Source organism: Nothobranchius furzeri, chromosome 15 (assembly GCF_043380555.1).
Source record: "Nothobranchius furzeri strain GRZ-AD chromosome 15, NfurGRZ-RIMD1, whole genome shotgun sequence".
Classification (NCBI taxonomy): Eukaryota; Metazoa; Chordata; class Actinopteri; order Cyprinodontiformes; family Nothobranchiidae; genus Nothobranchius; species Nothobranchius furzeri.
Genome location: NC_091755.1, coordinates 54136962 through 54161709, shown reverse-complemented (window position 1 = coordinate 54161709; position 24748 = coordinate 54136962). Strand labels below are relative to the sequence as shown.

Sequence of the window (24748 nt, the reverse complement as noted above, 5' to 3'; positions counted from 1 at the left end):
AAATAACTTTATCGGTCCATAGACTCCCATTCACATTTTTTGGAAGTAGATAAGCGTGACTTGGGCTACCCATAGTTCCCGTCCCTGCTCCCTCTTCCCTTCAGGAAGAAACTGAAACCCACATGTTAATGGAAAAGTAATGTTTTTAATGTGTCCCTGCTCAGACACACCTGATTCTAACAGCTGAATTATCTACTCAGCCTTTTTTGGGTTCTGCAGGAGCTACATTTTAATCAAGTATGCAGAGTTCAAGCAAGGAAACATCTAAAACCAGAAGAAATCTGGTTCTTGTGATGGTAACACACACCTGTGAATGCTACAACAGGCTAATACAATAGTTTTATAGCGTGAGGTTGAACGCAACACTAATCACTTAGCTCCAACACACAAAAGATAAATCCCTTTTCATTTCCCTTGCTCCTCTTCCACAGTTAGCTTAAAGTTTACAGACTGACATCAACACATTGCAGGTTGAGTTAGCATTTAAGCTAGGTTGGTGTGCTAAGCTGAGCTGTCAAACAGTGAATCCCCTCGTGGGGCAAACACTTGTTGATTGACAGCTCCCTCTCATGAAAACACAAACCTATTGGTCACTATCTAGGCTTGAGTAAATGATTTGTTTTGCTGTAGGGGCCAGAGGAAACATAAAATAAATTCAGAAATATTACCATAGAGCACAGCCAGATAGTCACATTCAATCATTTCTGAAGTTACTTTTTAAAGTTTGAACTACGTACCGCAGCTTTAACAGCAACAAAATCAAGATGCTCATTTTTGGACACATATTACAAAGTTATGGTAGACTGTTTCACACGTTAAGCAGTCCTAAAGATAAAGGTACTAATCCCACCATCCCACATTTGTTCAGCTATCTGTACATCAGCCAAACCACCCAACAAGCTGCAGCGTCAATGACTGCAATACCTATCAACACTGGGTCCATTTAAATTTGGGCATGACGCCAGCATACAAGAATGACACAATGCTAATGTTTGGGGGGACAATACAACAATCCTAACAGTAATCCTGCAGCTTGGTGTCAACCATGAAGATGGTAGCTGAAAGAAACCAAGCAGACATTGGTGTTGTATAAAGAAAGTGTAAAAAAAATATGTAACAATACTCAGATGATGATTTTAGATGGCATGAACAGCACACTCCATTGAGAAGCCAGAGTTTTGATCCACTGTGGGAGTTGGCTGTGTGTCCCATGAGATAAAGGGGTTTATATGGAGCGTATTGAGGTCAATCCACCTTGAAGATTGTGAAAACACTTTCTATTCCCCTGGACTTTAACTGGTGAGGAAGTCTTAGTAAAGACAACTCCTACAAATGAACAAATAAATAGGCCTGTATAAAATACAGAGATAAAGCATTTGTAGAATGGCCGATTCATGCAAAAAACATTTTGCTTTCTTCAGTTCAAAGCCACTTAAAGCCTCCCGACTGCCTAAAATCCTCGCTGACAAAGCAGCTGCTTTAGTAATCTTAAGTCTGCTAAGAGCCTGTTGTAGTAGGAGAGGAAGGACCAACATCTAAAACTCGGAGAACTCCATGTCACTAATTAAAAGTTTGCACATTTTATAATTCTTCACTTACCATGAATTGCTTCATCTTCGCAAAATAAAATTAAACCAGTCTACAAATGTGAAATTAGACAGCTCTTCGATGCCAGGCTGAGGAGGAACCCAAATGTTTCCTCTATTGATTCGCTGCAAATTTTATTTTTGCAGCTTTGACCTTAGTGGCCAATGTGAACTCAGAGCGAATGACAAGTCTGACCAAACCAGCATATTCCAGGAGGCTGAGGGATAATCCTGCAGTGTGTCAACTGAAAAGCTTTAGAGAGGGGAGGGAGTTTACTGTGAGGAAAAGTAAGAAGCTGATAGGCCGACTGGGACAGAGAAACAAGAAGAGAAAAGAGGAAATCAGGCTGGTATTAAACTAAACCAACATCAAAAGATTTGCTTTCTTCCTTCATGTAACTAGTTTTTAAATTTCTTTATAATCTGATGACATTAAAATATCATGAATAACAAGGTTACGGTAAAATAACACAACTAAATAATAAAGAATCAGATGAAGATGCAGAAGACAGCCTCGGATTCAGATGGTAGAAAATGTTTTTTAGGTCGGGAAGTTCAGTGTTGACAACTAGTAAAGCACTGAATGGGAACCACAGCATGTAAGCTTGTTACAGTAAGAAGATTTCAGTGAGATGAACTAACTTTACTTCAGCACTTAGCCTCGATTCCTGTCTCCTGTGTGATTAGACAACGGCAGTTCATCAGAACAATGTCAGTAATCGATACCAGAGTTTGAAAGGTTCACAGTTATCATAGATACAGCACTGTTTCACACAAAAAATCACCTGCAGATGTGTCACAGTGTTGGTTTATGACCAAATCTGGCTTCATGTTGATTAACTTCGAAGACCATAGCATGCTCCTTCTCCACGGCCTGAGTAGAAGAGGAGATGCAAGGTGAGAGTTGGAAGGGGTTATTTCATCGAGATTTGGCAAAGAGCGTGTGAGGCAAAGGAAAGAGGAAGCAGGTGACATGACAGCAGAAAGGAGGAGTGGCAAAGACCAGGAGGTGCTGCAGTACACCTCGGCATATTCAGGCAGCCAGGCAGCTCCTGAGCATAATACAGAGAGCCACTGGGCCAGAACTGCAGCTGAACACATCAGCACAAAGATGTGATTCATCTCACGGAGCGGCACGGAATTAGCAGGCGGGTGGACGTGGCCGGGAGACAGAGCTGCCTTGTGCAGACGTAACACACTCACGTCACAGCATGAAGCTGGTCGTGTGCCCAACATTTTTAGACAAGAGCAGGAAGGCTGGCATGGTGATGTTGTGTCAGCTCATCTCGCAGGCCTTCGAGTGTGCGCACACACACCAACGTGATCATTAGTGGGGCAGGCTTAGTGCAACTGTGTTCTGAACCAAGAGAGCTCTGAAGAGGAGGAACTACTTCAGAGGAGAAGCAGATACTAGAGAAGGATGCATAAGATGCAGAGCATACAAGGTGAGAGAAAACAGAGCGGATGCTTGTGTTATTTTTATCTGCAGTGAGCTTTCTGCACAGCTAGTTGGGGCAGAGGTTCATGTGAACTGACATGTAGATCCAGATAGGGAGTCTACAACAGGATACAGAGAGTAAGCATCCACAGTGGTCTCTCCACCAACATACAGCTATTATAGCAAAGGGTAATATGATGTTTAACGTAGGGCCCGTTATTACATAAAGCACTACAGACTTGCTAATCCTGTGCTGAATTTGGTCACTTAAGCTTTTATCAAGTTCTCATTCTAACATTAGCATACAGCAACAGAAACCTCACAGAAACCGGAAAAAAGATGGATCACTTCAAACTGTCTGAAGGCAAAGAAAATCCAACCTGGGTACAGCATGAATGATGTTCTGGAGTGTACGCTGACACAAATGTGGCTAAATGAGCTAAAGCTCCGCCCCACTGACTGAGGATCCCTCTAAACGTAACTTCAACTGGACCATAGTCGGCTCTCCTAAAGAGGATACTTTCCTTGTAATGAACACCTAACATCTTTGCTTTCATAGGAAACATTGAGCAACACCAGCTTGGAGAAATAGAGATTAGTTATGAACCGAGGAGCTAACAGCTAGTCCAAATAGATACAAAGCAAATTTCAGTCTTGAAACATTTACATTGGTTCGTGTGGATTCTGCATTTCTGTCCTTCCTGTGTTATTTACATAGAATTCTATGGTTGTTTGCAGAAGAACACAGCAGCAAAAATAGCTAGTTAGCAACTTGTTCAGAAATATCCTGAAGTGTAATGATACTGTTTTATTTGCTTTGAGTTGATAAAATACTGTTGTTGAGTTTTTTAGATCTGAGCAACAATTTAATGCCTGATGCATAAAATAACAGAATTTGTTTTTTAATAACTGTTCTATTTAAAGGCTAATGTCAATGAAAATTATATAACAATTTAAAACATTTGATTTTACATCATAACACATAACAAAATGTAATTTGCACATACGTGCTGCAGTACCTAAATCTCCCACGTGGAGGCAGAAAACATGGCGACAATGGAGCATAAAGGTTGGTTTATGCTTGACGCGTCCGCGAGGTCCGCACGGCTCCGCGCGGAAAAGTTGCGTCATTTTGCGTCATTTTAACAACCACGCCCCTCCACCGCGTCTCCGCACGGCTCAAGATTTCCGCAACGCGCACCTCGGAAAATTTCTAACCACGCGGACGGACGGACGCGGAAAAACATGGCGGACCGGCAAGAACTAGTACGGCAGAGGTTCGTAAATACAGACATTTGTATGATTCAGCTCTCAAAGATCACCGTGATCAATGTGTTGTTAATAATTCTTGGAGAGGAATAGCTCGCATTGTCGGAAAAGACGAGAACGCTGTTAAAAATGCTGAAATGCCATGTTGTAAACAGTCATTTCTACTTCTACTATGGTGTAGCGTTGGATACATGCCGTAGAGCTCCATGCTGCCCCGTTTAGTTTGGGAGAATATTGGCTCACCGCAGAGACGAGCCACACTAACCATAAACGCTGAGAGTTGTGAAGCGCGTTCCATCCGCGAGCCGCATCACCGCGCGGAAAGTAAATGCGTCAAGCATAAACCAAGCTTAAGTCTGAGGAATGGACTACCTCTAATCCTGTTAAAGAGATAGAGGTGTAAAATTTTAGGAATATGTGGAGCAATTTATTCGATAGCCTATTAATTTTGTCAGAGCTAATCTATGTTTATTCAAACTGAAGTTACTCAAAGAAGTATAACCAACAGGTCAGAGTTTATAACCTTTCTACTGAACCCCAGGATGTGAATCACACCTTTAATGAAGTCTCTTCCACAGCATGACAGGTTAGAGTTTGCAGGTCAGAACCCCCAAACTGTAAAAGCTTAAAATTGTATCATATTTGATACAACCTTTAGTGAGTTTCATGGCGAGTGTTGGTTTTGGACCCATATGCAGGTGAGTGAAGCTCTGAGAGGCAGCAAAATACTTAAATCCATTTAATGCAGGGACGGGGCTGCGCAGAACCAGGAAGAGAAGCGCGTTGACATGGGGAAACATAGGACAAGGACAACAGACGGACCGACACAAGACACAGGACTGACAGGGGTAAAATACACTGGGAGCAGGTGATCAGGTTAACAAGGGGCAGGTGCAACTAATTAAACACTAACAAGGGGAGACGCGAGACAACCAGGGCTGGGGAGCAGCTCGTGACAGTGAGTCAGCAATGTCTGGATTGGAACTAAGTTTAATTTAGCACCAGAATTAGCTAAGTTAGATCAATTAAAGCTGCTATAACAAATTTGGAAAACAAATTAGCTTAAAACATTTTCATGCCTCTTAACAATGTTCTAACATTGCATAGCTATAAATATATATAGTAGAGATTAAAAAATGAATTAATTAATAAATAAAGTGTTTTCTTGAATTTATCTAAAAACCTCTATCAATAACATTTTTCAAACCAAAAGCAACTAATGGATCATCCGTTTAGCTGGTTTTGCCACACCGCCAAATCACTGCAGATCCCTGGATCTTCTAATCATAACACACTCACGTATTTCGCAGCAGAACACCACTGGTGTGAGAGGTTCTCCGCTCAATAACACCAGAGAAGGAGAAACAGCCGGCTGCTACCACTTCAACTTTAGAACAAACTACCAAAGTCCCAAAAAGAAAACACCATTAGAAGTCACGGACAACAAACAAATTTGGACGTAGAAAACGGCGACTGGTGTTTAGCACTATCTTGTTTGCCGTGGCAATGCGGGTTACACGCAGAAGCATCTCAGGGAAGATGACCGAGGGGAGGGGTTAATGTGTGTTTGCATTCACAGCCTAGCTTGTTCTGTAGATTTGCTATAACAGCTTTAACGTCATGCCTAGTAAGCTTTCAGAACATATCCAGTTTACCAAATGTTTATTTGGTTACAGAATTTCACATTTGATGGTTATTCAGACAGAATTGTCAGAAACTCCACTCAGACATGCTGATGCAAACAGCCAATCAGAGACACGGGAGAATAAAATATGATACTCAGGCTAGTGTACACAATAAAATAACAGTCATTATAAAACACAGAAAATTCAAATTATTGTGAAAAGTTTACATCATAACATACACATGACAGTTTTGGGACTAAAGTAGTTTAGAAACAGAGACAATTTGTAACTGGCCTGATTCAGACTAGAGATCAGCTCATTTGTCCTGAAAAAAACTAATCTCTGTATCTCTGCACTGAGGTTGTTCACAGCACTATTATAAAAGGTGAGCCATCCTCTGTCTTTCACAGAAACATACATAAACAGGTCCTTTTAAGGTCTGCAGTAGTAGTTTACATTTAAAGGGACAGATACATAACATAGGATGGTTTTGAGAGGACTGCGACATCTTGTTTCCATGCTGCTAACATGGCTGACTGATGGTTAGTTTGACCAAGTAGTAAATCTGCCCATTGATGCCTTGTGAGACCCTTTCTGACCAGACACCTTCATTCATTTCAGCTAGAAGTTGTAACACAGTGTTTCAGTCATGTTGGCCTTTACCTTTACTGACCAGCTGTGTGAGTTTTCACTTCTAACAATCACAGGACAGCTCAGAGTCTTTGCCCCAGTGGTGCTCCGGATTGCTGCAAAACCAACTCATCCTCTAATGTAGAAAGAGTTGTCTGCCATTTTTAAATCAATGTTGTGTGATGGTGTGAGTCAGCATGGTGTGTGTCATCGCTCTGCTCTCAGAACAGCAGAACACACTGATTCATTGATAACAAGACAAAAATAACACAATGATCCCAGGATCATCTGTGATTACTTTCAATTGATTTCTGTAGAGATGTTCTCTTTATCGTCCTCCGCCCACATGAATGCCACGGGTCACGCTGATGAGGCGGAGGAGGGTCGGTGCTCCTGTCTGCTGCCTGACAGGCCATAAAACAATTTGTGCTCCAGTTCAATATCTGATGTGGAAACAAGAAGTATCTGTTGTCTTTGTGGAGGGGTTAGAAAGCCAGCTTACAGCTCACTTACTGCATGACAGCTATATAAACCACACTCTCTGGGAAATGGTAAAATAAGACCTGCATCTTATATGGTTTAAAATAAAATAAAATAAAAATACTACAAACGAACTCAACAAGCACCGAGACTTAAATCACAGATAAAAAATCCATTATTGACTGCAAGAGATATTAGACGAATGTTGTGGATAAAGGACTATTAAAGTAGTTTAAAGTATTATAAAAGACTAGTTAAAAACTACTAACTACACATACAAGCATGGAATAGGAAAGCGTATTCCTTATGGTTTTGTTTTTTAAACTATGGCTAAATAACACAGCAAGATTATTATGGCGATATTTGACCCTATTCGCTGCTTCAGACGATCTTAAGAATGGGCATGATTACCACAAAGGCTCTGAAGGTAATCTTGGCAGATCTTTCGTCTAGGAGTGGTGTGAGTAAAATGGTCTGCTGGAAGCATGCTGGGACTGCTCCAAACATAAGTCTTCAACCAAGACTTCTCTGACCAAGGCCTGCTCGTTGTCCCTCGTTCTAGGTGTTGTACTCGCGGGGACCGGGCTTTCTCAGTCCTAGCACTGTCACTATGGAACCAGTTGCCACCCCCAGTTAGGCTGTCCCCATCTCTGCCAGTCTTCAAGAGTCGCCTAAAAACCCACCTCCTCCGCTTGGCGTTTCCTGAACATGTTTGAATTTGGCCCTCTTTTATGTTGATTTTATCTCACAGTTTTCATTGGTTCACTTTTTCCCTTGTTTTACACATTTGTCCTCTACTAGTATGTTTCACCTTTTTTGTAATTTGTAATCTGTAATTTGAATTGCTTTTATTTTCTGATTTATTCACTTTATTTAACTTTGTACTGTACAATGTTCAGTGCCTTGGGCTTCCTGACAGGGTTGCGGAAGGTGCTTTATAAATAAAGCTTTGATTGATTTGATTGATTGACGTCCTTTCTTGCCCCATTTTCAAGGACTAACACGCTGCCTGTTGAATGTGATGTGTGGCCAATCAGAACATGAGGTGATGGAAGTGCGCTGTTTACTCTGAAGTCACGTTTCATCCCAAGAGGTTTTGCAAGATTTGAATTCAAGTTTATTTTCAAGTTTATTTTAAAAAATGACGTCACTTTCGGAAGTGAAGATAAAATCTTTTTTAAAGCAAGCTGCTTCTTTCTCTTATTGGAGTCACTAGCACAACTCCATTTCATGCTTAATGTTTTGACTACCGCTTCAAGTTTGTTACAAACGCTCCCGCCTCTCTTCTTCTTATTATTTATGGTTTTATGACACTTGGCAAACAACAATTTGGTGCATTACTGCCACCAACTGGATTGGAGTGGAATGATTACCAATCACTTCCTGTTTGTGCATCGGCGTCTTAAAGGAATAGTCCATTGTGGCATTAACAGAGGGTTGCCAGCAGTCAGGGCTAGGGGGCCCCCAACATAAGGGGGCCCCAGGCGGCCGCCGACCTATGCCTAATGGTAAAACCGCCACTGTAGCCATCGGAAGATAAAGGCATAGACATGGTCAGTAACAATACTCAGGTAGACTGTGGTGGTTAAACCAGGCTCGGGTGTTTTTGTGATCCTGGGTGAACCTCAAGTTCCTGTTCTCAACAGCTGGTGTTTTTTAATGTTTGTTTGTATTTTGCTGCCATGAACCATCTAGAGCAGATGTTCTTCAGAGATGATGTTCTGCAGACTTATATAATGAGAAATCATTTAGGCCACCGTTAGCATGCTAGCTAGCTGGCATTTCCTCTCTGTAAAACGAAAGGTTCAGAGTCAGACATCTGTTGCTGTGAACTTATTCATGTTAATCCTGTCATAAACATAAATAAACATAAACATTTGAAACTGATGTTTGAATTTATGCATTCAGATCACACTGACAACTCAAGTGTAACTTTGGAGTAGCTTTGGGTGCAAGTCACAATGATGTAAAAACGTCAGTGGATGGTGAGAGCCACAGATGGAGTGACAATAAGTAGGAAATGCAGACAGATGACTGAATGACAGCTACAACCAAAACCCAACTGTTGAGCAGATACATATGCACGTGCACACACACACACACACACACACACACACACACACACACACACACACACACACACACACACACACACACACGCACGCACGCACGCACACACACACACACACACACACACACACAGTCATGGTGACTCTAAAGCAGTGTCCCACATGCCACTGCAGTGGTTATGTAACTGTCAAGCCTCTTGGTGACAGTGTGGTATAGATAGAGGGGAAGGGGGAGGAGGTGCAGAGCAATGGACAGGAGGAGCAGATTGGAGCAGAGGAGAAGTCAGACACATCGTGATGGAGGAATGACCAGCTGTGGCTGCAACATGGAGTGAAAAAAAAACAGAAGCCCTGATTCTGGTTTCTTCTGGTGTCCCAAACTTAGTGGGAGCTGAGGAAAAAATAAATAAACAAGACAACAATGTACTGTGTGTGAACATGAATGTTTGATAATTACAAACAGCAGGAAGAGTTACAAGGAAAATGTTACGAAATATGGTCCCAACTCATAGATATTAACTCTCTGTGGGTTTTAAAAAGCTTGTTATTCTACTACAGTGGACATATCACACTGACACTGAAGAGTGGAGGGAAGTGCTGTCCAGCTCTCTTTAATGGCTGAAGCTTTGAAGGTTGTGGTGCTGAAAGAAGTGTCGACTTTCTAGGACTTTCTAGAACATAAACAGAAAAAGCTGTGAAGCTTTGCTGTAGTTTACTTCTAACGTGAGTCTGCTAATATCTTCCTGACAATGGCTGATAAAAACAGTTTGCAACCCCAGTAAGTTAGCAGTAAGTAGCAATTCACTTTGACAAGTGGAATCCCAAAATGTTCTTCATCTAGTTGAAAATGAACATCTACTTTAGTGCAACAAATGGTTTGTGAGAATGTGGTTTTATTTGTAGTCAGTTTGGACTTTATGACAGATTTTTTCAAAATGCGGTTTTAATTACAAATTCAAGTGACCCAAATCCACCTTATGCTGCTGCTAAACTCCTGAAATGGTTCTGATTCATTCAGATTTCTGATTTATTCAGGGTTAAATCAGACCTGACCTGCTAAAAGCACATGATGGGACAACTGGAGGACATTAGGTTTTACTGTATTTAAGTTACACTTAAAGTATTTAAGACTATGTTTCATTTGTTGAAGAAATAAAAATAATCAATTAAGATAAATCATCAGCAGCTGACTGAAAACCACTGAAACATTTATCTTCTCCATTTTTAACCTGGCACAATCTTCAGTCTTCTTGCATTGGCCAACAGACTTTGCAAAATTGGACAGCCGAGTAATTTGATATTTATACCCAGTTAACCAACATGATGCTGTTTGCTAAATATTTTGATATATTATTAAAAGAAGTAAAGGATGTGTTAAATGCCATGTAAGATATGAATAACTGCCCCGAAGGCGTGAAGGATGCGTGATGATTTCTCCCAGCTGGCACCAGGAGAAGCCGACTACCAACTCTCTGGAGAAATCCAAGTATTCCTGGCTTGATTTCTTCAGAAAGAAGGTCAATGCCAAAATGAGCTAAATGTAATAAACGTCATGCAGAAAAATGAGAAAAAGCCTCAGCTGTGTACACATTTTCCTTTTCTTTGGGCATGATCATTGCAAATAAATATGCATGGTGGCGCAGTTGTTAGCACTGTTGCCTCGCAGCACGAAGGTTGCAGGTTTGAAACTCAGCTGTGGCCTTTCTGCGTGGAGTTGCGTGTTCTCCCCATGCATGCGTGGGTTTCCTCCGGGTACTCCGGTTTCCCCCACAGATCACAACATGCCCTATAGGTTATAAATTGTAAGTCGCTTTGGATAAAAGCGTCTGCCAAATAAATAAACATAAACATAAATAACAACTGGCCTTCTGTGCTACGGTAAGGGAAGATAGCTAGAAGAAGTCATATGAGACTATTTTTGATTTGTGCTTTTTCAGAATAACACCCCCTCCCCAAAAAAATCCATTTCTAAAATTAAACCACAATACTGGAGATGATGTAATTACTTTTATTTTAAGCTCTCATATATAAACTTGCTTCAACTTCTTACAACCCAACAGTTTAATCCTTTGTATCCGTTGGAAAACACTTTCTGAACCAGGCCATGTCCTCTGTAAACATCCATTTGAGTTTTCAAACGTCTGTTTAACTCCGCTCCTGCACTAAAAAGCGTGTTTTTATTCACAATCAATGAAAAGATAAAGCACATCCATTAGTAAAACCACGTTTCTGTGTGCAGCAAGAGGTAAAACTACAAGAGGATGCTTTAGTAGGCTCTAAGAACCAGAGTGAAGCCACCCTACAGATCAATAAATGTGATCTTCAAAACGAGCCACAGCAATCTGCCTGATCATCATATTTTATTCATAATTATGTAACATAAAGAGTGTACACCACTTTATAAACAACTGAATATGTCATGTGGGTAACAAATGCCCCTGTCCTCCAGCTGGCCCCTCCACAGACTGAGAAAGCCTGGTGAAACATTAAAGCCACAGACCCATTCATTCTCTTTTTCTACAGCATAGAAAAACCATTTAAAGCCTCAGCTCACAACAAGAGGAGAATCAGACCAAACAAGGGTTCCAACAAGCAGGAGGATTCGGCTGAAACAGGGCCGACTCTCCTCCTCCAGCAGGAGGTCTGGTTTGGATGCAGGAGATATAAACGGGGTCAGTCTTCTACAGACATCTAACATGCAGATCATTTTTCTTAATGAAAATAAAAATTGGTCGAGTTTGTGACAAACACTTGTCTCCACTCGAGTAGAGATATTAAACGATTAGTTGAGTTAATGCTAAACCACGACAATCCGAGAGAGGTGGTATTTAAATCACTTCAGCGTCCTTGGTTTCCTTGTTATTGCTCAGTAATGCAGACACTTTTACGTAATTACTTATAGCAGAGGACTAAATACACAAGGAGACATGAGTAATTACTGTGGTTAGAGTGGGTTTTAAACACCGCAGGGGCAAACAAGACCATCTGAAAAACCAGGATCATTAAAACTAATGGGAGACCTTCTGTTGACTCCAATTTCAGCTTGTCCTGGACTGGTGGACTGGTGTGTGTCTGCAGTACTGAGTAAATGACATCATCAGAGTCAATACACTGGCACTGATATAATCATTTATCTCTTTGGTGTTTGTTCTGCTCAAACAACTGATGGAGCACATTTTAGTCTAGATTTGGTAAAAGAATGCACAGATCTGTCTTAGAGAAAAACACAAACAAAAAAACAAACGCATCATCATCATAGACTTTTGGAAATTAGTCAAGAGGAACTGGGTTTTAATTTGAAGTTTTAGAAAAATTTAGTTTTAATTATTTAATGTGGGGAAATTGTTTTTAAAATTCTCTAAATTTGGTCAATTATTTGTTCAAAACAACATTTAATATTTATTTTCTAATCATCTTTTAATTTGGACCCAAATAAAACATTTCACGTATCGGCAGCAAACCTGGAAATTTTGTTCTATCGTTGCAACTACACCCTCCACACTCTAGATGTCGCTTTTAGTAAATATAAAACTGAAAATGTACATCAAACAAAACCACAGCATTACAGAGGTAACAGTGTGACTACTATTTATTAAATCAAGGATATTAAGTATTAGCAGAGTTTTAATAGCAGACTCTGGGACCATGGAGGTCATTCTGTCTTTATTTGTGCAGTCTCTGTGGGACAACATCAGTATTTAAGCCATGCAGACAAGGATATGTGTGTGTGTGTGTGTGTCCTGCTAATCTGCATCTTGAGTCCTCAATAAATAATAATTAATTTAAAATAATTAATTTTCTTTAAAAAAGTTATACACATTACTTTGGTTACGTTCAAATGCCTGCAGAGACAATGCAATTTTGACTGTTCTAAAAACAGCTGTACCAAACAAGTCTGAACAACTGTTTAGTAGAAATCAAAATTTTCAGATGAAACTTTTGATAAATTGTTTTCAGCAACTTTAAATAAGAGTTAAATTTGATATAATTCATAAGTAACTTTATTCTATTACTGAAACATTTTCAAGGAACAAAGCTGAACAACAGTTTTCTTATGTCTTGAAGTTCAAATCACTGATTGATTTTTTTCAGCCAACACCATACTCACAGGCTTTGGTGCTCCTCACAGCCTGGAGCTCAAAGGTGTTCTTGTTTCTGGTCCAAACACAGAAACATCGGTACTTTTATTAGAGGTTGAATAAGCCCTGCAAACACGCATAGACATATCGTGTCTACATTGAGTCCGTCCGTCCAGACCACGTCTATAGGACGTCCAAACTAGGTCTCTGCACAGTGGGTGGAACACAAACACCAAAGCGACATCTAGAGTGTGGAGGTTGTAGTTGCAACAATAGAACAAGGTTTTCAGGCTTGCTACCGATACGTGAAATGTTTTATTTGGGTCCATCTGTTGTAGGCCTCACCTAAACTGGCTCTGGTTTTAGATCTTTTATGGTCGCTCCTCCTCTGAGAAGCATAACGACATCTTCTGGGCTCAGAAGCAGCTGCTTCATGCTGTGCCAAGTGGACTGTTTGGCAACCTGCACTGGTGCCCTCTATTGGTAGCCTGGGCTGCCAGACTCATCCTCTGTTTAACTCTGCACAGAGAAAGAGTCTGGTTACTCACAGGCAGAGGGGCACTTGAGGGGCGGGACTAGCCAGCTCAAAAATAACCAATCAGAAAAAAGACGGAAATGCAGACTAATGCGCGACTCTGTAGTTTTTTAGCTGCTGTCAAAAATTGCATCTGGCAATGGTGCAAACATCTTTGTTTTTATAGAAGAAATGCTTTTAGCGCTTCCACTTGTTGTGGTTTTGAAGACGCGTCCAAGTCATTTAGAGGAAAGAGCCACAGCGAACTCTGCTTCAGTTGCCATGTTTATTACAAACTCAGCGTTATGGTGTGTGACGTACGATACTCAGCGCTGATTGGCTCAGTTAGAATTCTCAGTGGTTGGGTTGTTTGAATAGGAGAGTTCCCAGACTCTTTCTGCAGATCTAAACAGAAGAGGAGTTTGGCAGGCCAGGCTACTCTATTGGCTGGTAGATACAAACATGAACCCAGTGTCATGCCCATCAAAAATATTTGATCATTTATTTTATTAAAATAATGCTTTTAAAGAAAATACTGTAGTTTCATTCTGCACACCTCTAAATGCCCCATGTTGATTTTTTTTAAATTACAGGTCTTGTAGGCATATTCAACCTTTAATATCTGACTGTTCACACCAGGATTTTGATGGCTCCGGTGTTTCACCCTACCAGCGTGCATACAGGACTCCATTTTGAGTTTAGGAAATGGTTTGTGACACATACTGAGTTAGTGCTGGGCCTCAGGCTGAGCTGCAGCTGCACAATCATAAACCAGAGCAGGCAAAAACTGATATGCTGTAGAGACCCTGCATGACAAGCTTCAGGGAGCACAAAGCTGATTTGTAATGTTCTAATTATAAAACACACAGTGTGTGAGTGATGTAGAGCTAAAGTAATGCTGCTTATTCGTTTCAGATACTGATAAGTCGAGGAATTTTTCATTTTGAAGCTTGAATTATGATAATGACTCGTTTAATTATTGTTTGAAAATTCAGCTTCAAATTATATTCATGGAAACAGATTCAACAACCCAAAGTGAGATTCCATCTGTGCTGCGAAAGTTGCTGCAGACGCTTTTGATTCTCTCCGACATCATCAATTGGGGAGGGCAGAGAGAGGGGGGGGGACTTAGAAAGATAGATAGATAGAGAGAGAGAGAGAGAGAGAGAGAGAGAGAGAGAGAGAGAGAGAGAGAGAGAGAGAGAGAGAGAGAGAGAGAGAGAGAGAGAGAGAGAGAGAGAGAGAGACAGTGTCTGCCCCTTGTGTGTCCTGTTTTAAGAGTGAGACACTCCTGGTGCCCTTCAGACTCTCCTCTTACTTTACCTCTTTCTGCTTTTTCCACACCTTGTCAGAAAGCACCCCCTCCCCTCCCCTCCTGACACAGACATGGCAGCTTTAACCCTTTCACCAACAATCACACACCATCCCTCCATTTCACACATTGTCTGCTTTACCTGACATATGATGCTCCACAGACACTACAGAGGACCACCAATACCACAGGAGGGTCACTGACATCAGCAAACACTACCCCCCCCCCACCCCCCACCCACCCACACACACACACACCCCACCCCATGTGATACATCTTAAAGCAGGAAGAGTCTAATCTGCAGGGCTGCAGCAGAACAAACTCCAGTATCACACAAATATAACCGGAGTAAATACAAAATGCAGTTTATAATGTAATAAAGAATTATAAATACATAAATAATATGGCGCCTTCTAGAGTCCTGGAACACCCCAAGGCGATTTACAACACAATCAGTCATTCACCCATTCACACACACATTCCCACCCTGGTGGTGATTAACTACATTGTAGCCACAGCTGTCCTGGGGTGCACTGACAGAGGCGAGGCTGCCGAGCACTGGCGCCACCAGTCCGTACAACCACCCCCAGCAGCCACCTGTGCCACCATTGCCCTGTGGCATGGGAGTTTATTTTTTATTTAAGGAAAAAAGCTAAGCAAACAAAGAAAATTTGTCTTTTTTCCCTTAAATTCAGCTTGGAGGGATTTCCAGCATGAACAGCAAAGGTCCAACATTCTCCTGATGGTCCCATCATTTACAGCAAGTGCTCCAGGTCCTGAAGCAACCAATCACACTACCACCACCATGCTAGACTGGTATGATTTATTTTTTTTACACCAGCTGTAAAGGGTCAGAAAGTCTCATCAGTCAACAGAATATTTTCTCAAAAGCAAGAATTGGCACACTGTGCATCTTCCAGTTGAGAGCCGGTGCTCAACAGCTACACGACCAGCAACTGTGAAGTTTTGACATTGCTGAGCTCTGATGAAGTCAGCAATGTTGAAACATTAGTTCAATTATTGTCACCCATTAAATAGTTTTACTTTGACCCAAGTGCTTCTTCCACTTGACATTTTCTCAAAAGCCTCTGGGATCATCTAGATTTTCTTTGTGTTGATTTTAGTTTTGAGCCAAGAAATTCTCCTGTGAGGTCTTTTTTTCTTGAGAGTTGTTGATTCATAACCTGTCACGTTTAGGAGGGAAGGACCCAAATTGCAGAAACCCAGGATGACACGAGGCAGGAGATGATGTAAAGTAAAATCCTTTATTTTAAGGTGAACCAAAAACCAAGTAAATCCAAAGGGGTGGGGAGCCAAAATCCAAAAGCTCACTTCATGAGCAGAGAACCAGAGACCAGGAGGGAGAGACAAAAACAACGCTGACATAAAACAACAATGAAACGACAAGAACATTGAGACAAGGAGGGCTTATATAGACAGGGAGGAGCAATTAGGGAAACAGGAAGCAGGTGTGTGGAGTGAGGCTGGAGGGAAGGCAGGTGAAAACAATTAACTGGATGGGGAAGAGAACCAGAGGAGGGCAGATAAACCTAACACTATATAACACACAAAACTAAACCTAAAGACTAAGGGAAGAACTCACACAAACACATACACATACTGACACACACAAACTATGAACTGGGGAACAAGAGGCTGTGGCTATAACTTAAGACACACAACAGAGATGCAGACAAAGGACACATGAGGGCGCTAAGAGAACACAAAAGGGAATCCAGAGAGGGATGGAGAAACATTAGGAGACACATGGGGAAAGATGCAGACAAAGGACACATGAGGGCGCCATGAGAGCACAAAAGGAGAACCTAGAGTGGGAACTGGAGGGGCTGGGGAACAAAGGGACACAGAACATGACATAACCAAGTGAGGCCTGCGGGACTTTAGATGTTACAGATTCATTAGTTTCAAAATTTTCAAAAGAACAAGGCATGCTGTGTTGCTTTTTGAGATCTGTAAGTCTAATGTAGTTGTAAGGCCTGACTCGAGCTGAGCTGAACCGGAGCGAGAGTTCGGTATGTAACGACGCTACAGTAGCGTGTTTTTAACTCCAAGCGCGGAGTGACTGACGCCGGGCAGATTGACATGCGGTTTGTTCTAGGAGTCAAACCGTATAATGACTGGAGAGCACAGCAGCTCCAAAAGGTACCAAGCTGACTTACTGTGAGTCGGCAGGGTGAGTAGCATGGGCTGATCTGGTCAGAACGGGCTGAGTGATCGGGTTGGATCTGGTCAGAACTCGGAGCACAGTTCGGTTAGAACGATGACTGAGTGGTTTGGCGTTGAGCTGTACTTCCTTATGTAGATGTGGCGGGTGACGTGGGCTGGAAGACTGGCACTGGGAATGCTGGGTAGTGGAGTTCGGTTGGCTTGAGTGAGTGTGTGGTCCTCCCCCGGAGGAAGTCGAGGGTTGTGAAGGAGGCAGCGTGACAGGACCCCCCACCGGAGGGACGGCCCCAGAAGTCCCAGGGCAGCGGGCCCAGATGTCCGAGATGAGCGAGGGGTCCATGATTGCACTCGTCGGCTCCCAGGAGCGTTCCCCCGGGCCGTAGTCCGCCCAATCCACTAGGTACTGCCAACCTCTGCCACGGTGAAGGGCGTCCAGCAGGCGCCGCACAGTGAAAAGCCCATCCTCGCCAACCCCTCGAGGCGGAGGCTCGGGATCCGGAGGAGGAGCGAGGAGAGAAGTCCGTACTGGTCTTAGCTGGGACACATGGAAGACGGGATGGACCTTGAGAGGCCTGGGCAGGCAGATACGATACGCCATCGGGTTAATGACCCTCTCCACAGGGTAGGGCCCCAAAAATCGTGTAGCGAGCTTCCGGGAGCCAGCGGGTAGGCACATGTTCCGGGTAGACACCCATACCTTGTCTCCAGGTTGAAAAGTTGGCCCAGTCCGGTGGCGGTGTTTGTGCTGGCGATAGTATTCTGTGTTAGCTCGCTTGATGGCTGCCCGAGCACGGACCCAGGCGAGGCGGCAACGCCGGACCAGGGTCTGGGCTGCAGGGACCTCAGTCTCAGGTTCCTGGTGGTGGAAGAGAGGGGGCTGGTATCTGTAACATAACTCAAACGGGGAGAGACCAGTGGCCGAGGAGACGTGGAGATTGTGGGACATCTCCGCCCACAAGAGGTATTTGGGCCAAGTGGTTGGTTGTGAGGCAAAGCAGTGGAGGTACCGACCAAGTTGCTGATTTGCACACTCAGTCTGCCCATTAGTTTGGGGGTGGTAGCCAGAGGAGAGACTACTACTGGCACCAACCAGCCGACAGAAAGCCTTCCAGAATCTTGACATAAACTGGGGTCCCCGATCTGAGACAATGTCCTGAGGAAACCCATGGAATACACCGCTGTATTTCCAAAAGGATGGCGGATCAGAAGCCGGCAGCTACTTTGGGGACAATTTTCAAGTTAAACGTAACTCAACCATTTTAAAATGTTTTTTTTAGATCCAAATAAGTTAACTATTGTTGGTTAGTTGCTTATTAGTTGCAGCTTTGGTGGGTAGCGGGTAGTAACTCACTTATATTTTTAATTTAATAAACATATACACAATTTAAAAAGTAATAAGCTTGTTATATATTTATATTGAAACTAAGACGTATAAAATATAACGTTACCTGCCGTGTCACGTGACGTTACGTGACCGTCGTGGAAGCTGCGGTCATGTGATGCAAGTCTGTTCTATTTAACCGTTTTCTTTGACAAAGGAAGGACAGTATCCTCATAAACAAGGTGCCTGACCTCTCAAGACATCGCCTGAAAAGGCCAGGTGCCTTCACATTGAGAAACACCCTTGGTGATAGTGATTTGCAACATGGCTGAACATATTCTGTTAGCCAATCAGAAGTGAGGTGTGTGCATATCATTAATAATGAGTAATTCTGCTGTTTTCAGCCCACCACTGCACCAGCAAACTTCTGCATCTCAGTCCAGGAGCATCAATAAAACTTTTTTTAAATGACTCATAAATGATGACTTAAAGAAGGGAACACTGCAAATGAATTGATAAACGAGTAAACCACACCTTTAAGTCTCGTCCAAGGGATCTCTCTCAGTTCAAAGAGAAAAGCAGAGTACCAAGCTTATAAACTCTAGAAAATCTTCAACAATGCAAACTAAATTGCTCCCCCTGTCCTCCCTTCTTAGGGTCTTTGTTCTGGTTTACAAATGAGACATTAGATCACGTGTGTGAAGGTGTGGATTGCTGTGTAACTGTCTGGGGATAGGATGTAGGGCAGCATTGTGAAAACTGGAAAGTTGAAAATGCAGCCCTCCTATTTAGTGTCATAAAAAGATGACTTATTTAGTCCTCTCAAAACCTCAATGTTCTCTGTCCAAATCAAGTCTCTTTTCTACAGAAGCAGACAGAGTTCAGACCTGAGCAGATGCTTCTCCGTTCTTGAAACATGTGAGTAGTTTGTATTTGTTTAGTTGTCAGCGGACTTCTGAGGACACGCAAACTTTTTGATGTGTGATGCCATAGCTCTTTTACTGACTCACAAAGGAAGGTTTCTGCACAAGCCACAAACATAAGGATAGAAAGAAATGTGTATTCCTTACCAGTTATCACAAGATGAAGGTCATTAGGAATAGAGTGAGTGGGTTTATGTGATTCAGCACTAGCTATGTGCTCTGAATCACATCAGATTAGTCTCTGCAACTGTTTTCCTCCTTGGGCAAGCTAGTTAGTTTACATGTACATGGTCAGAGTTTGTAGGTAAGTGCAACACAGAGATGGACTTGCGTCGACCAAGTGCTTTAGGCAAACGAGTTCTCTCAAATACGTTGATTTCTGATGTAGCAGAGGGCACCCCAACTACTGAGCTAGTGGAAAACGAACCGAGGCCTCACCCGATGTTACCTTATTGGTGTTTGGGAAGATGTCTGTCAGCTTTGACTCATAAAAACACAAAAGAGTTCAAATTGTTCACAGATGGCTCAGGGAGAAAAACATCTTCCTGTGTTTTCTTCTAATAAGCCCGCCCCCAAGAAAATCTAACCAATCAGCAGACAACATGTTCTCACGTGGTTACCCATTATATCTTGTTTGCCATTTTCTGTTTAGTAAATGCTCAATCTTCATATAATCACTCCAGTTTGATAATCATGGTTTGGTGAAAGCGTCCTTGACTTGATCTTTATAACCTTTAATGAGGTGTTTTCTTCCACTTTAGTTGCTTTTATTTAGAATTTTCACATTTTAAACTTTTCACAACATCTAAAAATTGCTTTAAATGTACAATAAAAATAAACTTAACTGGTTGGCTGATCATGGATTCTTTGTAGAATTTGAATGTTTGATAGGTAAGGCAAATTTTGATGAATGTCATTTGGAGTCTGTGACAAACAATGATCATGACTTTGTTTTGTTTCTGCAGAAAGGCTTGTGTTCCTTTCACTTACAAGAACGAGGAGTCCCTCTAATGAATAGAATGTGTTCTTAAAGTCTTCTCTCTGCAGCACAATTGAATTACCCCCACCCCCACTCCTTTCCTGACGGAATCATCATCTCCTCTCCCTGGGGGCACCTTGGCTGCTGACAGACCTGCACTCTAGCAACGAGTGAGTTCAGCACCACGGACAGCTCCAAACATCTGCTGCTGCAAACAAGCAGGTCTCGAGCCTCCTTCAGAGGCAGCAGTGTGTGCCTTTGGAGTGCTTCCGGAGATGCTAGCAGCTACAGGGTTTGGGGATGCTGCTACGCCCCTCAAACACAACACCACCTCATCATCGGGGGCACGACCACTGCAAATGCACTGAGAAACGCTGCTATTAACTTAGTCAACTGTAGGCTCGGATGCATTTCAGCTAGAGAGCATCTGATGAATGATTAAAGGACCACATGCACCTAATCCCATGTAGAAAGCGGGATGCTCCTCCTCCTCGCTGCTGCTGCTGGTTTGTCAGAGAAAAACAATGACGGTAGAGATGGCTCCTCTCTCTGCTGTGACAACCAATTACATAACGTCGGAGCGGAGCGCTCTCATTAACATTCGCGTCCATTTCACTCTCAAACACATAGAGGAAGGTGGTTTATCCACATATTTGCTCCTATAAAAGCCACCCAGAGCACAACACGTTAACTATTTCACACGATTTGTTCGATGAAGTTCAGATCCATGGTGCTGTTTGGCCTTTTGACGCATGGGAGAGGAATAGAAAATATCAGTCGTTTCTCAGCCTTGTCACCATCGCCATTTCGCATAAAAACGTCGTAAAGCTGCGCAATTTGCGCACTATCAGTCTGAAAAGATTGAATAATTTTAATCTGAGGTGAAAATAGCATAAACAGACAAGTTGGGTGTTATTTGAAAGAGCTGCAGAGTGAAAACAAAAGGAAAAGAGGACAAGAGGAGGTTAAAACCAAACTAAACAACTCTATCACTTGGAAACAAATCGTGCAGTTTAATTCAAGGTGACGGGAGATGGCTCTTCTACACCCTTGGCGAATGCAAACGACGGCACATCATGTAAAATGACGCATGAATAATCACAAACTGCAAACGTGCAACTATAGTAGCTCAGGTGATGTGCATCAGCACATAATGATGTACACTTCTCTTCTCATCTTTGCTAAGAATGGATCTAGGCTCCTTATACTGTATGTCCATCAGCGAAGAGCAGACACAAACGCTCACACATCGAGATGGATGAACTCACCAAAGACGCTGCTTGTGGTGCTGCGGCGCCCGACAGCCTCTGCAGCAAATTTAGACCGTGTTTCCCCTTTTTGCGGGAACAGAAGGTGACCCTGCGTTCTCTGCAAGACTCTGCATCCACGAGATCACGATGCACGCAGCAAGGAGGAGCTCGCTGGTGATGGGGTGGGGGGTTGGGATGGCCCAGCTGTCAATGGACGACGGAAATAGGCTGCAGAGAAACGAATGAGCTAATAAAACTCCAAAAGGAGGTGTATGTTTCGACCCCACCTCCTAACAACAAAGAAAACTGAGCATCTTTTTCTTTTCATTCTGAAAATGCAGTTAGTTGTTTTTGTTCCCAAGGCTTTCATAGGTGTAAACATGCTATTTTAAAATAACCTCTTAAAAGACCCATGTTCAAAAGATGGGGAGAACCCCAGGTGTGCCTTCCACTCTCCAACCAATGAGGAGCGCACTTTGAGAGGAAGCGGTCCTGCCTAATCTGTTAGGCCCCGCCCACATCTCACTAAACCAGCCCAAGTGGGGGAGGTAAAGAGGGGAGGTATTTTTTGTTTGGCTGCTAAACTGACCCATCCTTTCCCATGCACACAAAAACTCTGCTCATTTGGTGATTTTCATGGTTGCACATTTTGTGCTAATTTTCTTTCTCCAGTTTTCAGCAAAGAACAAAGAATTTGGTAAAAGAGCAATGTCAGCGGTAAAACTGGCCGACACAGACAAAAAACTCCGATACATATTTTAGGACATTTTGTGAAGTCTGTGAGGTGTTTAATCCCCACATTTGCTGACAAATAAACAACTGCCCAAACACACATTACCTCCTGGATTTAGGTTAGCCTGACATTTCTCTAAACAGGTTATATTTTACGTTTTCATTGACTCTCATTCTTTATTACTTTTGCTCAACTAATTTCATCTGCAAAGCCATGCATGCATCATACACATTCACATATGTGTGCACAAAGTCCTAACATCAGTCTTTTATCAATTATACTCAAAATATTTTGCCATTTTATATAAACTACTAAGGGCTGTACTGTTGCCTGACAGTAAGAAAGTTCTGGGTTCAAATCCCAACCTGGGCCATCCTGCATGGAGTTTGCATGTTCTCCCTGTGCATGCGTGGGCTCTCTCTAGGTATTCCGGCTTCCTCCCACAGTCCAAAAACATGACTGTCAAGTTGATTGGTTTCCATAAATTGTCCTTAGGTGTGTGTGTGTGTGTGTGTGTGTGTGTGTGTGTGTGTGTGTGTGTGTGTGTGTGTGTGTGTGTGTGTGTGTGTGTGTGTGTGTGTGTGTGTGCGTGCATGGTTGTTTATCCTGTGTGTCTCTGTGTTGACCTGTGATGGACTGGTGACCAGTCCAGGGTGTGCCCTGCCTGTTTGCGTGGAGATTTCTAGAGATAGGCACCAGCCACCCGCAAACCTGGGTTTGAAAAATGAATGGATGGATATAAACTGCTAAATTTTAATTTATAATTCTCTGCAAACTACATCTAACTCAAGCCTTTGCATGGTATTTTGAAAATAGGGACTATGGAGGGACTATGTGGAAGAATGATGTTTCTTGGCAGGCAAGAGAACACCTTGGGATTTCCCCAGAGGGGCTGGCCAAAATGGCTGGGGAGAGGGAAGTCTGAGCCTTGCTGCTTAGGCTGCTGCCCCCATGGCTCAACCCTGGATAAGTGGACAATAATGGATGGAAGTCTGAATTTAGAAAATAGCATTGTACTGAAACTAATAAAGTTCAGTTGTTCTCTCTATCCCCTTGCTTTGGAGGTAGGACGCCACCTGTTGCTCCACCGAGCGGGTCTCCTCGTCACTGGGCTCCCCGACGTTCCCGGCCACCACGCTCGTACAAGCGCGGCTTGATTTTAATACCGCTGATGACCACGTCGTTCGTACGAGTGTACTGCTCCAGCTCATCCACCCGCCGCTCGAGATCCATGATTTGTCTGTCCTTCTCGGTATTTTGGAGGCGTAGCTGTTTTACCTCCTCCAGAAACCCCATGAAGCAGCTCCTGCTGTGCCCTGACTGCGTCCACGTCTCTGCACAGCGCTCCGAGGGAGGTTTTGATGTCCTCTACCTCCTCTGGTGTTGGGCCTTTCTTGGGTGGCATACTGTCTTTAGTTTGTGTTCTTCATGAAACTCCGATAAAATATTTATCTTTAACCAGCCTTTCCAGTCCAGGGGTCCTTTCTTCTTTTAATTACTGTTTCTGTTCAGGTGTTGATTAGTTTAGTCCGAATTTAGTCCAAGTTTTAGATTAAATTGTTTCGATCGACTCACACCAGCACAGCTTGTCCAGCGGCCATCGACTCGTTCTCATTTTACTTCTCTGAAATATAATGTTGGTCTAAACCAGATGACATCAAATACCGTTGAATTATCACAAGGAGCACCACAAGGTTTCGTATTGGGCCCAGTCCACTTCTCATTGCACATTCTATCCATTATGAACACATTTGTTAACATCTTCTACATGAATGCTGATGGCAGGCAGTTGTTTTAAGATGGTCAGAATAACTTCCTTACCTGGCAGAAAATGGGTATTCATTAAAAAGCAAGAAAATCACCCTTCACGTAATTTTGATGGAAGGGGGTTTCGTCTCACCAGACAACGTGTTTCCACAAAAAGGCAAAAATAATTGTCTGTTTTGCATCAGGGTAAACCCAAGTAAATGGAGATTATATGTTCTTGATTTTTGTTCATTTTTATTTGCTATTTTTATTTTATTGTTTCCTATTTTATTGTGAAACACTTGCTGTTCTGCAAAATATTACGACTTGTGATTTATTTAGTTTTAGTTGTGAGTGAAGCATTCTGTTTACAGTACACCAAATAAAATGGGGGAACAAGAGTTTCCCAGAAATGTCTTTTTTGTTGACTCACTCTTGTTTGGTGACATCTAGTGACAAATTACTATTATTACACCCTGTCTTCATTCTACAACATTTTACAAAACAAAATGGCAAAAAAACAAAAAACAAAAAAAAAAAATCACGTTGATTTTTCAGAAATTACCATAACATCATAAAAATGTGCATCTCAGGTTTTCTATTCTGG

The 24748-nt window shown here is 42.4% G+C and overlaps 1 protein-coding gene across 3 annotated transcripts in view; it reads right to left on the bottom strand.

Annotated features, from left to right (window-relative positions):
• The window catches only part of pacsin1a (protein kinase C and casein kinase substrate in neurons 1a), a 34574-nt gene extending 12754 nt beyond the window's left edge, over nucleotides 1–21820 (bottom strand). The window contains exon 1 of one of the 3 annotated variants that reach the window (XM_015968444.3): nucleotides 21681–21820. The gene's annotated coding sequence lies outside the window, so the exon portion shown is untranslated. Of the gene's footprint in view, nucleotides 1–1599; nucleotides 1806–2371; nucleotides 2391–21680 lie in introns of those variants that run through there. The other 2 variants (XM_015968446.3, XM_015968445.3) reach the window with 2 other exon arrangements.
• Nucleotides 21821–24748: the final 2928 nt, after the last annotated feature.